This window comes from Ambystoma mexicanum, chromosome 4p (genome assembly GCF_040938575.1).
Source record: "Ambystoma mexicanum isolate Mex_15411 chromosome 4p, UKY_AmexF1_1, whole genome shotgun sequence".
NCBI classification, from domain to species: Eukaryota; Metazoa; Chordata; class Amphibia; order Caudata; family Ambystomatidae; genus Ambystoma; species Ambystoma mexicanum.
The window spans coordinates 654756087-654770700 of record NC_090927.1 but is presented as its reverse complement, the minus strand read 5'-3'; positions in this window follow the sequence as shown (position 1 = coordinate 654770700).

Sequence of the window (14614 nt, the reverse complement as noted above, 5' to 3'; positions counted from 1 at the left end):
AGGGGAACAGGAGTGAGGATGCAGAGGAGGAAGAAGAGGATGACGAGAATGAGGTAGAGGAAATCCCTACTACCCGCACTAGGCGTGAGTCTTGGGTGTGGCGGTTGTTTACCATTCATGGGAATGGTCCTAAGGCTTGTGCGAACCGTGTCACCTGCAATGAGTACAAAACTCAGTCGTGGGAGGCATGGTTTGTACAGCTTTGGGACCACTACCATGAGGCGACACCTAAGGTCATTTCACTCTGGGGCCATTCGCAAGGTTGTACCTTGCGAGGAACGTAGTAGGTTGATTTCCTCTACTTCATCCTCTGTTTCTGATCCTGTCACCACAAGGACCACCTCTGTGGGACAACGTCTTCCTCAAGCTGCCTCACAGGCCATACAAAATTCTGATGACCCTTACCTTTCGAGGGTCACAGTTGTATGTATGTACTGCGACACAGTACTTTGCAGGGTGGAGCGACTTTGCAGTGCTTTTGAGACTATCGTTTCAGAGCACGAGAAGACCTGCTCACTACCCAAATAAAACCCACTCTACATCTTCCTCTCTCAGCTCGCCCTTTCTTATCCCTGTGGTTGGCGTCCCTCCTTTCACCTCCTTTCCCCTCCTCTCCTATTCTGTTGTGTATAAAAAAACAAAAAAAACACAAAATAACAAAAATAAAAAAAAATAAGGCTCTTTTCAGAGACGCCTTTCACAGTTAAAAAATAGAAGTGAAAATAAATGAAGCAGGGCCCTTTGTATTTTTTAGAAGTCCGCGGACATCTAAAAATGTGGGGTGCTACCCTATCATAATCATTGCAATTTTCTCTGGTAGGAAGTGGTGGCTCTGAAAAGAGCCTTTGGGAGGTGTTTGTATGTCAAAAATGATAAATATTCAACACCTACTTAAAAATGGATGCTGTAATTCTAAAAAAGGTCGCAATGCATTTTGTACATTTCTCATAAAAATCTGATTGCCAGCATAAGTAAGATGGACTCCATCTCTGCGAAAAATGTATGTACTACGAAACATAATATTTTCATTGTGAAAAGAGGACATGCCAAAATCTCTTAGAAAGGCACAAACAGCCGTATTAACATTGCGACTTGCTTTTTCCATTTATGGACCAAATGAAGAAGAACGAAGCCACATTTGTCTCTGCGCAATCCGTGAAAATATCACTTGAGAATTAGGAAACATGTCCATGACCTTCCCAAGTCCTTCTTTCATAGCAAATTGCAAATAAATTCCAGACACATGTCCTAAACTGTTCCCTCCACAATGAATTACAATTATGTCTGGATGTTGCTCTGTCTCCAAAGTAGCACGGAGAGGTAGCAAGTCCAACTACTTCATTCCACGTACTCCATGCCAGTGTACTTCCACATGTGGAAATGCAAGATCTACAGCTACTCCACAGCTTTCTGCATGCACCTTCAACCAATGTATCCATGAATCTCCCAAAATACAAACAATCTGTTTTCTGAAACGCACAGCCATAGCTATCTGCTGTTCTCTCAGCAAAAAGAGTATCTGAGAAACTCTCTCCTGGCACAACACACCCACTAAACTTTCCTGACCAATCCCTTTCAGTGTTCATTCTCATTTGCATGACTTCTGAACCCAAACATCCCTGGATGTAACACCCGATGTCCGCGAACTACCGCCATGTCCGTGGACATATTGTAACATGAACAGCCCTTCTACCATTTACATTTAACTCTCTGTGCCATTCCCTCATTGGATGTAGCTTAGAAGTCACATGACCATCCACTAATCACATTCAAGACCTCTACATATAACTGTATCATCATAGATCAGCACTGCAAATGTACTGTGAATCTCTCTGAGTACAAGTGTCATATCATTGGCAAGCACCATCTACAAGAAATACTGTACAAGTCTCCAAGATTTCTACTTGCAGCTCCATGCATATCCATATGCATGAACACAAACTACAGGTATGCATATTTTCTGTACAGTACATGAACACTTTTTCAAACTGGCTTTTAGCTTGTGTAATCTGTAAAATGAATCTACTGTCTTTTTTTCAATCTCCTAAAATCAACTGTCACGTATAAACCATCATACTATTTACTTTCTTTATACACACAACCACTCAAATCATGTTAAACTGACATTTTTGAAATGAAATATATAGACTACATATATTCAAACAAAATTGCATGCATGCACACTCTATGTTCAAATCTAAAAAAAGAATACTTATACAATTACATAATTTTTTGTATTTCTTTATTTATTTAATTACTTTAATTTAAGCATGACATTGAGGCACTATTACCTGGAAGAGCTTAGTTACAGAAATAGTGGTATTCAGTGGTACATTATGAATTTCAAAAGACATAGTAAAGATATTTTGTTTGCTACAGTTAGTCATTGCAATACAATTTGTTCATTAAGAACATATCATATGTATTGAACTGGTGCGACGTATCTTATGTAAATAAGATAGTTTTAATGGTTTTGATGAAGGCGCTGAGGATTTCAATTAAACAAATCAATGTCTAAATTAAAAACATTGCTATATACAAACAAAATTACTAATTTGTTTCTTTTACAATTGCAGTGAAGACGATTCTCCTGAAAAAAAGCAGCCGAATTTGACAAACAAAGAAGAACTAAGAAGTAACCTGTTCATTTTAGAAAAAAAGTAAGTAGAATATCACCATAATATTTGTATTATTACTCAAACACACTGTAAAGTTAATTCATGCTATTTCTGTGCCTAAAAATAGAGATTGTGCACCATTCTGTCCAAAAATCCCCATGTCTTAAACAGCGATTTACAGCCAGAATGGCCCACAAATTCCTATTTTTGGACACACAAATTACCCAAATCAACCGCTAGAATTTTGATATTATAGAACAAACAACTGTTTTAATTGAATACATTAGATTTACTATTTGTACTTCTCCACACCACTAGCTGACTTTTTTCTGTCATCTGAACTCCAATTTAGTAACACATAAATTCAAGAATACCCATCCCTACTAGTTGTAGTTCCCAATGAACAATCACACACCATTACATACATCTTTATCATCTTACTCAAACACTCATGCACACAGCACACATACATTGCAGAACACCCCAACCCATACCTTCTTTATTTTTTTCAACAGACCTTAAAGAATGCCTACCAAAAGTCAAGTCGTAGAAAGCAACGCAGAAGTAGAGCAAATGAAAATAAAAGTGTCCAACATAAGCATCCATCTCTAGCAGAATTTGTAAAAAAAAAGTTGAAACAAAACAGCTAATACAGTCATTTTGTGAAACACAAGAAGTTTCAAGTACAAAAACTTTGCCTCCTCTATCAAAATGTAAATCAAACCAAAAAACGATTAACAGAAAATCAGCTATCACTTCAGATAAAACTGCTTCTTTACATTTTGATATAGTGCAAAGTAAGCATACCAAGAAAAGTATTTTAGCCAAAATGTACCGTCACAAAGTCCTTCAAAATCTTATAAAAACAGGAGAGAAATCAGGTTCAATGCTTAAAACCTATCGTAGGAAATTAATCTTAGAGACGTTGATAGACATTGCAATTCTTCTGAAAAGAAAGTTATTTATTTTAGTGTTAAACAAAATGAAACCACTAACAAAACTAATAACTAAATTACAAAAAAGACTTCTCAATAAACAAAATGTCAACAGAAAGAACTTCTTAAGTATCTGCGGAGGTGAATGGAATCACACTACGAGCACAGAACCATACTTTAATGAAGAAGCGTACAAACAAAAGCAAACAAATACAATTGCTATACATAGCAGTGGTCGAGGTTATGAAAAAGTGAATAATACCATAATGGAACAAGAAGTACTCCTTACAAAAATATGCCCAGAAAACCTAGAATTACCCCTCCATTCAACTGAATCAGAACATCTAGTGTACAAATGGCCATGCACGTCAACGTGTAACATTCCCAAACAATTTTTCAAGTCTTTACGCCAATTTCTCAATCAATATGTAAAAAGCAAAGACAAAATCAAAATGAAACTACTGCAAAATATGGATACCTCTCCAGTGCGCAAGTGCACACGACTACAAGGACACTCATTGGCCTGCATTGCAGGACCTACTTGTAAAACCACCTTCTATGATATCAAAAGGATATCAACACATCATTCAAGTATAAGAAATCTAGTCTATAAACTGTACTATGCTGAAAGTCCTGCTTTAGCACTAGCAAATTTAAATAACATTCTTCTACATGGTACAGCAAAAGACCTACTTGAAGAAATTGACTATATCCAGAAAAAATATTTTGGAAGTGAAAGCCACTTACAGAATGAAATAGCTTTAAACCAAATTAGCAACAATTCTACACATGGCAACCTTTTACTAAACACATACGAAAAAGAAATACTAAAATTTAAAAGTACATCAGCTGAAGTACCAAACCATGTGTGTGTATGTTGCTGCAGAACTTTTTATAAAAGTAACACAAAAACTGTAGACCTATCATACAAAATAGAAGACAATGAAGATTCTAAATGGTTTGAATTAGCTCTGTACCTTGTAGCAGAAAACAAATATGAAATAACTGACCCCTCAATACTTTGCAGTTACTGCACTACAAAACTTGACAACAACCAAACTCCTTCACGTGCTATCACAAAAATTTTGAAATTATACCCACTACCAAAACCCCTACAACAACTTAATTTATATGAGAGCATCATAATTCAAACAGTGCACCTATTTCAAGCAATAATACGCTTTAAACCAAAAACAGCAAAATTACCTCCCTCTGAATTTGTAAAAGGCATTCGTGGAAAAGTAGTTTATTTACCATTAGATCTAAAAGAAAATGTGCATACTCTAGGAGTGCAACGTCCAATCCAGCAATCTTTAATTATCTTAGTAAATAGAGTACCTACAAAAGACAAAACAATATGGCAACAGCTGGTAGATTTAGATAAAGTTAGACAAGACTAGCAATATCTTAAAGAGAATGATGAATATTACAAAGAAATTAATATTGAAGAAAACTTGAAGGATAAAACTGAAATAATTCAAGAAACACAAGAAGCTGGTCAATTTTAGCTCCTAGATCCTGCTACAATATCAAATACTTTAGACCATTATGCAATTCATCCTTTGCACTCTAATGACACCATAGAAGATGCACTTGAAACGTACCAAATGCGTCAAACAAAAGGATCACCAATCAGCATATGGGAAAAAAGTGTAGAAGCACGTGCTTTTCCTCTACTCTTTCCTACTGGCAAAGGTGGAAGGTAGGATGATAGACCTATTCAAATATCAGCTTCAGAATACCGCTCATTACGCATGTATTCTGAAGATCCCAGATTTAGACAAAATGTGGAATACATATTCCACCTACTCTTTGAAAGTGAACTAGCAACTTTATGTTACGGAGTTGCACACATATTAAAATCAGGATCACACTTCAAAATATGACAGCTACACAATTATTACAAAAAGTGCAACAAAAGAATTAGGTTTTACAATCAAATATTACAAATCTATTAGCAAATATGCGTGGTACTAAAGAGTACTGGTTTCGACTTCATGGAGATGTACGGTGTATGATCAGAAACTTTGGCCCACCCACTTGGTTTGTTACATTAAGTTGTGCAGAATATGCATGGGAAGATTTACATGATTTCCTACGCATATCAAACAAAAACAAAACAAACATAGATATACTAACACCTGGAGAACTTTGTTCTTTGGATCCTGTTAATGTTTCAAGACAGTTTCACCATCGCTTCATTGCTATGCTACATTTTATTTGTAATAAAACTCTTCCTACCCTTGGAGAAGTGCAACAATTCTTTTGGAGAAAAGAATACCAAGCCAGAGGAACACCACATATCCACATGCTTTTATGGATTAAAGATGCTCCTAAATTTGGTCAAGACAGTGATGCCACTGTTTTACAGTCTATTGAAAAATATGTCACTTGTGAAATTCCATTGGAAGCCACACATAGTGATCTTCATGAACAAATTTAACAATTTAAAAGACACAAATGTGGAAAATATTGTCATTGCAGATACAAAAACAAAGGGAAATACTACACCAAATGGCAAATTGCTTTCCCTAGACCAGTTACAAATACAGGTCAAGTGAACAACCTCATGTCTTCAGTTAGACATAGTGTTAAAGGTAAGTCACCTAAAAATACATATTACATAAAAAGAAAAGAAGAAGAAAAAGATATCAATGATTATAATGCAATCATTGCCCACTTATGGAATGCAAACATAGATGTGCAGTACATTGCAGACAATTCTATTGCAGTTGCACGATATGTCACAGCATACTTAACCAAAGCAGAAAAGACAGAGCTCCAGGACCTCTGGAATGACCTGTCATCAGATAAAACAGTGTCTCAGAAATTAAACAGCTTGGGCATAAAAATGCTCACCCATAGAGAATGTGGATCTTATGAAGCAGCTGATCGTTTAACTGGTACTTCATTGTATGGTAAATCTGAAAATATAGTATGGCTAAGTCTTGGTCCAGCAAAATCCAGAAAAATAGTTCTAAAATCATATGAAGATATAGAAACAATAGCCAAACATAATCCCAACAGCCAAGACATTTTAATAAACAATTTATTGGACACATACTACCCAAACAGAAGTAATACTTTGGAAACCATGTGTCTATACCACATAGCCCAAAACTACACATATAAAAATAATATAAAACCTGATGAAAAAAAAGGTAAATACAGAGTGACAAACTGTGAAGGCGGCTTAGTTAAACTCACCAAACCAAATGTAATTAATCATATCAAATTGTCATTAAAGACTCCTCAACATAAAGAAGTATATTACATGTCCCTGCTACAACTCTTTAAACCATGGAGAAAAGAAGAAGAAATACTAGATAACTATGACTCATATGAAGATGCTTTCAAAGCAAATGAAAGCACTATTACTGATGTAAACTTTACACAGTACAAAACAATGTTGCACAATGAACAGCAATACGAAGGAGAACTCCAGGCCCAACTAGATAAAGAAACTCCTGATAGTAGTCAACCTTCTGTAACAGAAAGCCAAGAACCACTGGGAGAACCACTAATAATAAATGAGGCAGAATTAGCTATGATAGAAGTGGAAAACACCATGTGTCAGTATGGAGATAAAGAAACTTAACTATACTAAAATCAAAACAAAAAAATTAGCAACGTAGCATTTTTCAAGAAGTAACAATACAAATTGCAAATGGTGTACAACATGAAAATAAAGACTGTTCCTGCCATAATTATAAACCTATACTACTGTACGTCAGTGGTGAAGCTGGTTCTGGCAAAACATTTATAATCAAAATCATCAGTAAGTTCCTTCAACAATTGACAAACAATAAACTGTCTGCTGTTGTCACTGCCCCCACAGGTTTAGCTGCCTACAGCATAGGTGATGTCACGTTACACTGATTACTACTATTGCCAGTAGAACACCAAAACAAATTAGACCTTTACAAACTTTCTGCAGAAGCTGCAATGGAACTACGCAGAGTATTGAAACAAATGAAAATGCTACTAATAGATGAAGTGAGCATGGTCTCCAACCTAACGTTGGCTTGGATTCACCTCAGATTACAAGAAGTACTCAAAACAAACTATGAAGAGCTCTTTGCACGAAAACACATTATTGTTTTTGGAGATCTTCTTCAATTGACACCAGTAAAAGGTGAGCCTATTTTTAAAACATTAGGACACAAACTCTGCTGTAAAACTGTTGGCAGCATTGGAAATGTCAACCTTTGGCAACATTTCCAATACAGAGAATTAACAGAAAACATGTGGCAATCTGAAGATCTCACTTATGTCAACATCTTAAAAAGTATCAGAGTTGGTATACTATCTAAAAAAGCAGAAGCAATATTGAAAACCCGGCACATTAATGCACTTTATGGCGATAATGCATGTGCTACAGATGTTATGAAACAATTAGCCCACAAAAATGTCAATTGTATGGCCTTAATGCCAACTCTTGCAAGCTTTTTCAAATTCAATGACATAATGTTAAGTAAAGAAATGCAACCAATAATGGAAATTAGCGCCACAGACAAACTAAATGTACATGGTATGAAACTAGCCATGTGTGACCAACCCACAACAAGTCTAAATAGTTTAGAAAAATCAATCTCAAACACAGCAGGCTTAGAAAAGATATTAAAATTATGGTTAAATTGCAGAGTAATGCTTAAACGTAACCTTGACGTGGACCAAGGACTAGTTAATGGAGCACTGGGTACAGTTGTTGCCTTTCAAACATGTGACAACAAAATTCAATTTGTCAATATTCTCTTTGACAAACTTTCAGAAGTAAAAAGGATAGGATGCTCAACAGCTCGATTCCTTCTCTTCAAAGACATGTATGTACGCAGAGAACAATTTTCTCTACCTCTTGCATACGCATTCACGATTCATAAATCACAAGGTCTTACCCTAGACAAAGCAATGATGGATATTGGTAACGCAGTCTTTAAAGAAGGCATGAGCTACGTAGCACTATCACGCTTCTGTACAGTTGAAGTTCTATTTCTAATCAACTTTGATGCAAATAAATTAAACGCTGATATTCCTTGCATTTTATAATACAATAGACTTCGCTCACTACACACCGCCATCTAAACACATATTCTGTTCCACAAAAAGTAAAACGTTATAAAAGAAAAATAAATCAAACAGAAATGCAACAGGATGTCACTGCAAATCCTCCAAAGAGAGTAAAAGAAACTAATACTTCATCAAGTACCACAAGCAAAAAAGAATCAATTAGGGAAAGTAAACCAGGTACTTCTTCAAAGAAGGAAGACAAACTCCAAAAAAAGCAGTTAGATACAGAACTACCTGGCCCATTTAAACTCTCAAATATAGTTGGTGTAAGTTGCTACGCAAATGTAGCAATTAATATTTTATTTCAATAACCACCAATTGTTGACAACATTTACTTACACAGTACAGACCCATTGTGTTTGCAAATGTTAGTACTTCATAGAAACGCAACAAACAATCCTGACAATACATATAGTGTTTATGGAATAATACAACAATTGGACTACTGTGCTGGAATGGTGAAATTCACTATAAACTCACAGGAAGATCCACAAGAATTTCTAATGGACTTACTACAAGTACTGGAAAACAAAAACATATCTATAAATGATCTTCCAGAGTTCAGACATGTGGAAACATACATGCACTCTCTGCAACAATGTGACACAAGAACAAATCCCCAATGAACGCTTCGTATATATATCAATACCTAATTGTGAATCCATTCCATTTCAGCAACTTGTACAAAATGCAAACCATGGTAGATTATGTTCTACCTGCAATTCAGATAATCGCTCCACGTTAGTAATACAAACACATAGTAAATACGTAATACTAATGCTTCTACGTTACAATGCAGATGGTACCAAAAACGACTGCAAGCTGACGGATTCACACATGGTCAAATATCACTTGGTAAGAAAACCTTCACAACAATAGGTATAATCTACTACGCAGGAGCCACAACCAATTCAGGGCACTACACTGCATATATAAAAAAGAAAAGTGGATGGTTTGAATGTAATGATAGTACCTTACTCTAAAGCAGAGATTACCAGCAAATCTTACAAACGCTTATTTAATATTCTTAAAACCACAATTTGATAACTAAACTGTACTTAAACCATAAGTAAACTTCTTGTAAAAAAATATAAATTGTTAGAATATTCCAAAAGCTATCTAACTGCCCAAAGATTCGACAACAACTAATCAGATAAATGAATACCACTAAATTAGAGCAAAAAATAGACAGTTAGAATACGCCAATTGGTATCTAACTGTCCCAAAATGTAACAATATCCAAACAGATAAATCAATACTTATAAAATATATAAAAAAATAGACAGTTAGAATACGCCAATTGGTATCTAACTGCTCCAAAATTTTACAATTTCCAAACAAATAAATAATATGTTATTGCTCCAAAAAAATGAAACAAGCCAATGTATAAAGCATTAGCAAGAAACAACAAGTGAACACTGAAAACAAACAAACAAATAAACTGTAGCATAACAGAAAAAGGTTTTTTTTAATCCAACATGGATTTTGTTTTCTCCCACAGATGATGGGATTTGATTGATGCAACGACCACAGAAACTGAGTAAATTGCACAGTACTCTGGTTTGTAATCTGCTAAATATGAGGGTAAAAAAAAAAATGTTGATTATACAATGTAATAAGTAATTACTAAATACTAATACTAACATGCTATTTTCTTTTATCACAGAAATGAACAAGAAATACATGTACTCCAGTTACTAAACCAAACAGTAAGTATATTATACACTCTATGCCCTGGCCACAACCATCGCAGCATATCACACCCATAGTATCTTACAACTTTGTTCCTTATAAATTTGCGTTTGAACCAAAGTTATATGCAACTATAAGTGTGATATGCTGCGGTGGTTGTGGCCAGGGCAGCATATCACACCTGTTGGGTATTTTGTGTAGATTTGGGACCTGGCGGTATTTTCCTACCGCCGAAAAATAATTTAGCAACAATCACTCCTTGTATTCAGATTGGGTTATGTATAATAATAATACAGTGGATATGCATTATTTCATTACACAGACATGCGTGGTTGGTATGCGTGGTTGGTATGCGTGGTTGGTGGTATTTTTGGTGAGCATAATTCCTTTGTTTTATTTGCGGCCCCAATATCCAGAACCCCTTATTTTTGTTTAGATTTTTCGTGTAATCACTAGAGAGACCTCAGGCTTGCATTTCAGGAACACCACATTTTCATTTTTAGTGTGCCACCATGGGCAATTTCTCGCTGTCTTATCTACGGCAGCGAGCTATCATGCGGTATCTATCACCAACTTATTTACATCTGGTGAGCTATGTCCAGGGCCTCCCTTTCTGACGACTCATAGACCTCAGGCAGACTACAACACACACAGTTAGTTATAATTGCTCATACTGAATGACATTGTGCACACAGCTGCAGCCAAATCTTATTTTTAGCTACCTTAAAAATGACAATTGCACTGTCTAAACATCTCCCCACATCATCAGCACTGTATTGGTAAATGCACAAAGGAAAGATAAAATAAAACACACCACCCGTCTGCTTTCAGATATTTTTGTGTATTAGAAAAGTTGCATTTAAACATGATCTCACTCTTTTACAGAAATAAATGAAATAGCACAGTAACAGCATTATTTGTGATACACTGAGAAGAGAGTGGCGGGGAACAAGAATTCAATTTGCAACATTAAACACGTGGGTAAAGCACAGGGATCTCCTTTCCTACACTGACTGAATATTTTCGCACACACTCAGCCCCCACACTTCAGCGATATAATTACCAGGCTTGTTCAGCATGTAACTTCTTTGGCTAGTCGCCTTCTGGAGGGGTTCACCCAGCAAGGACAAGTATTTGCTGTCACTCAAACTGGGACTTGTTGACTGGAAATCCCAGTCTCTGCAACCAAGTTGAATCTGCTTCAGGAATCAGGCATCCCCAGCTATCAACTCAGTCCTTCTTCGAGCTGTGTCAAGATGACTCTCCTCAGCTTCTTCCTCGAGATTATACAAGAAAACTCTGGTTACCTCCTACCAAAGGATCCTAACCAATAAAATTCTATCATGCCCTAACCACCCTCTGCACACAATGGCTTGGCTTATACAGTTGCAACTGTAACCAAACTGATTTCCTGCTTATTCAAAGTCTTTGCTTCCTGCAGTTACTGTGGACAGAGCAGCAGGGCAAAAAGAAAAAAAAAACTGAATGTGCGTTTAAATAATGACTTTCAGAGCCTGTCATTTTCCATTCATTTTGCACTGGAGAACACATTATGTTATAAATGAGTTAGCGTGTTCGTTTTTTGTTAATGAGGTTAGTTCATTAATCCTCAAATGTGTCTCCTGCAACAGAGGAATTTCAGGTAAAAATAGTGCGCATTTTGAATGTACAAATGTGTGCTTTTAACTGTAAAAAAAATGATTTGCATTGTATATGTAAAAATCGTTTTTGACTGAATAACCTGCCCTCACTTATATGTCCATGTTACACTGGCAACACATAGCTTGAAACAATTGCATCATAGCAATGCACCAAACCCATGCAGTGGTACTGCATAAAAAAAACATGCTACACATTGATCTTGTGCAGTAGTGCTGTACTCTGTGCTGTACTCTGTGTTGTAACAAGCTAAATAACCTTACACACCCATAGAGTCAAACATTTCAACTATGGCCCATGGAAACTTTTAATGTCCGCGGACATTATGAGTGTTCTTTGAACACTTTCAACTTGCCAGTGAACAATACGGACAGCGTCTTCAGGACACCCCCTACCAACATTTCAGGACAACGCGAGAGTTCTAAGAACACTTTCAACTTGACAACGAACAATACAGACAGCGTCCTCAGAACACCCCCATTTTGTTTATTTGCAAACATTTCAGGACACCGCAAGTGTTCTTAGAACACATTCAACTTGCCAGCGAACAATACGGACAGCGTCTTCAGTACACCCCCTACGAACATTTCAGGACAACGCAAGAGTTCTTAGAACACATTCAACTTGCCAAAGAACAATATGGACAGTGTCCTCAGGATACCCCATTTTGTTTATTTAAGAACATTTCAGGACACCGCGAGAGTTCTTAGAACACTTTCAACTTGACAACGAACAATACGGACAGCGTCCTCAGAACACCCCCATTTTGTTTATTTACAAACATTTCAGGACACAGCGAGTATTCTTAGAACATTTTCAACTTGACAACGAACAATACGGACAGCGTCCTCAGAACACCCCCATTTTGTTTATTTACAAACATTTCAGGACACAGCGAGTGTTCTTAGAACACATTCAACTTGCCAGAGAACAATATGGACAGCGTCCTCAGGATACCCCATTTTGTTTATTTAAGAACATTTCAGGACACCGCGAGAGTTCTTAGAACACTTTCAACTTGACAACGAACAATACGGACAGCGTCCTCAGAGCACCCCCATTTTGTTGATGTGCGGACATTTCAGGACACCGCAAGTGTTCTTAGAACACATTCAACTGGCCAGAGAACAATACGGACAGCGTCCTCAGGACACCCCCATTTTGTTTATTTACGAACATTTCCGGACACCGCGAGAGTTCTTAGAACACTTTCAACTTGACAACGAACAATACGGACAGCGTCCTCAGAGCACCCCCATTTTGTTGATGTGCGGACATTTCAGGACACCGCAAGTGTTCTTAGAACACATTCAACTGGCCAGAGAACAATACGGACAGCGTCCTCAGGACACCCCCATTTTGTTTATTTACGAACATTTCCGGACACCGCGAGTGTTCTTAGAACAGTTTCAGCTTGCTTGCGAACAAAACAGACACATATTGAGTCCTCAGAACACCCTTCATTCAGTTTATTTAGAACATTTCAGAACACCTGTGATGTCCGCAGACAAATCGAACACAACAAGAATGTCTACCACATAAAAAAACACTTTCAACCTATCTCATACTCTCCCACGCTCCCCAAACACTCCTACACACCAACACACTCTACTAAATACAAATTTTGAACCAAGCTTCACTGTGCTGTCTGTGGACTTCTGCGAATCCAAGATGGCGGCCGCTACCGAAAATCTGACGCGCTTCACGCTCCACACCGTCCAATCAGCAAATACGTCGCCTGTCCGCGGACATCACGCAAACTGATTGGCCAATCAGGACACTGTCCGCGGAGCGAACAGGGAAGTGTGTCCGCGGACCGAAGACAGATATCAATAATTTTTTATGACCTACTTTTTAAAAAAAACTACTGGACGGATTTTCACCAAATTTGCAAAAGCACGCTTTCGGGACCCCATTCAGTCTATGAGAAAGAAAAATGTTGGGACCCCCCCTATAACTTTGCCCCCCCTGGACAAATCCTCACCAAACTTTGCAAAGAAATTCAGAGTGGGCCATATACTTTTTTTTTTGCAAAGTTTGGTGAGGATTCGTCCAGGGGGGCGAAGTTATAAGCCGCCCAGAAAAGTGCTTTTCCTATGGAAACAGCAACTTAACCATAACTACATGGCCACTACCGTGGCCATGTAATATATATATTATATATAGAGTTCAGGCTACTGACCCTGTAATAAGCTTCTCAAAACACATATTCTCTTTTTTAACCACTCTAGCAAATGCCATGCAGTGCAACATTCATCACCTGCTCACACGAAGCAGCACATGATTACAATGCTCTGCATTTCAAAATGTTTCCTTTTACAAACATTTTGGTGAAAATAAAAAAAATGCATATGTTGATGTACAGCAGCACTGTGCCACTTTTCCATAAAATAAGGGAAAACCAGATAAAATAGACCTGTAGACCATTTTGAAGTGGCACTTAGTTTCTCACAGTTTAATATGTTGGCAGCAAATGCATACATCCCAACAGCACCCCTTCCAAAGTATAGGTTCTAATTAAGTCTGTCTTTTTTCCTTTGCATTCTGTCATTTCCATTTGACTTTGCCCATTACAAAACTGAAACTACAAGTCCCAGAATGCAAAGAAAGAAACACGACTGAACTTCAAGATTCAAAACTGTG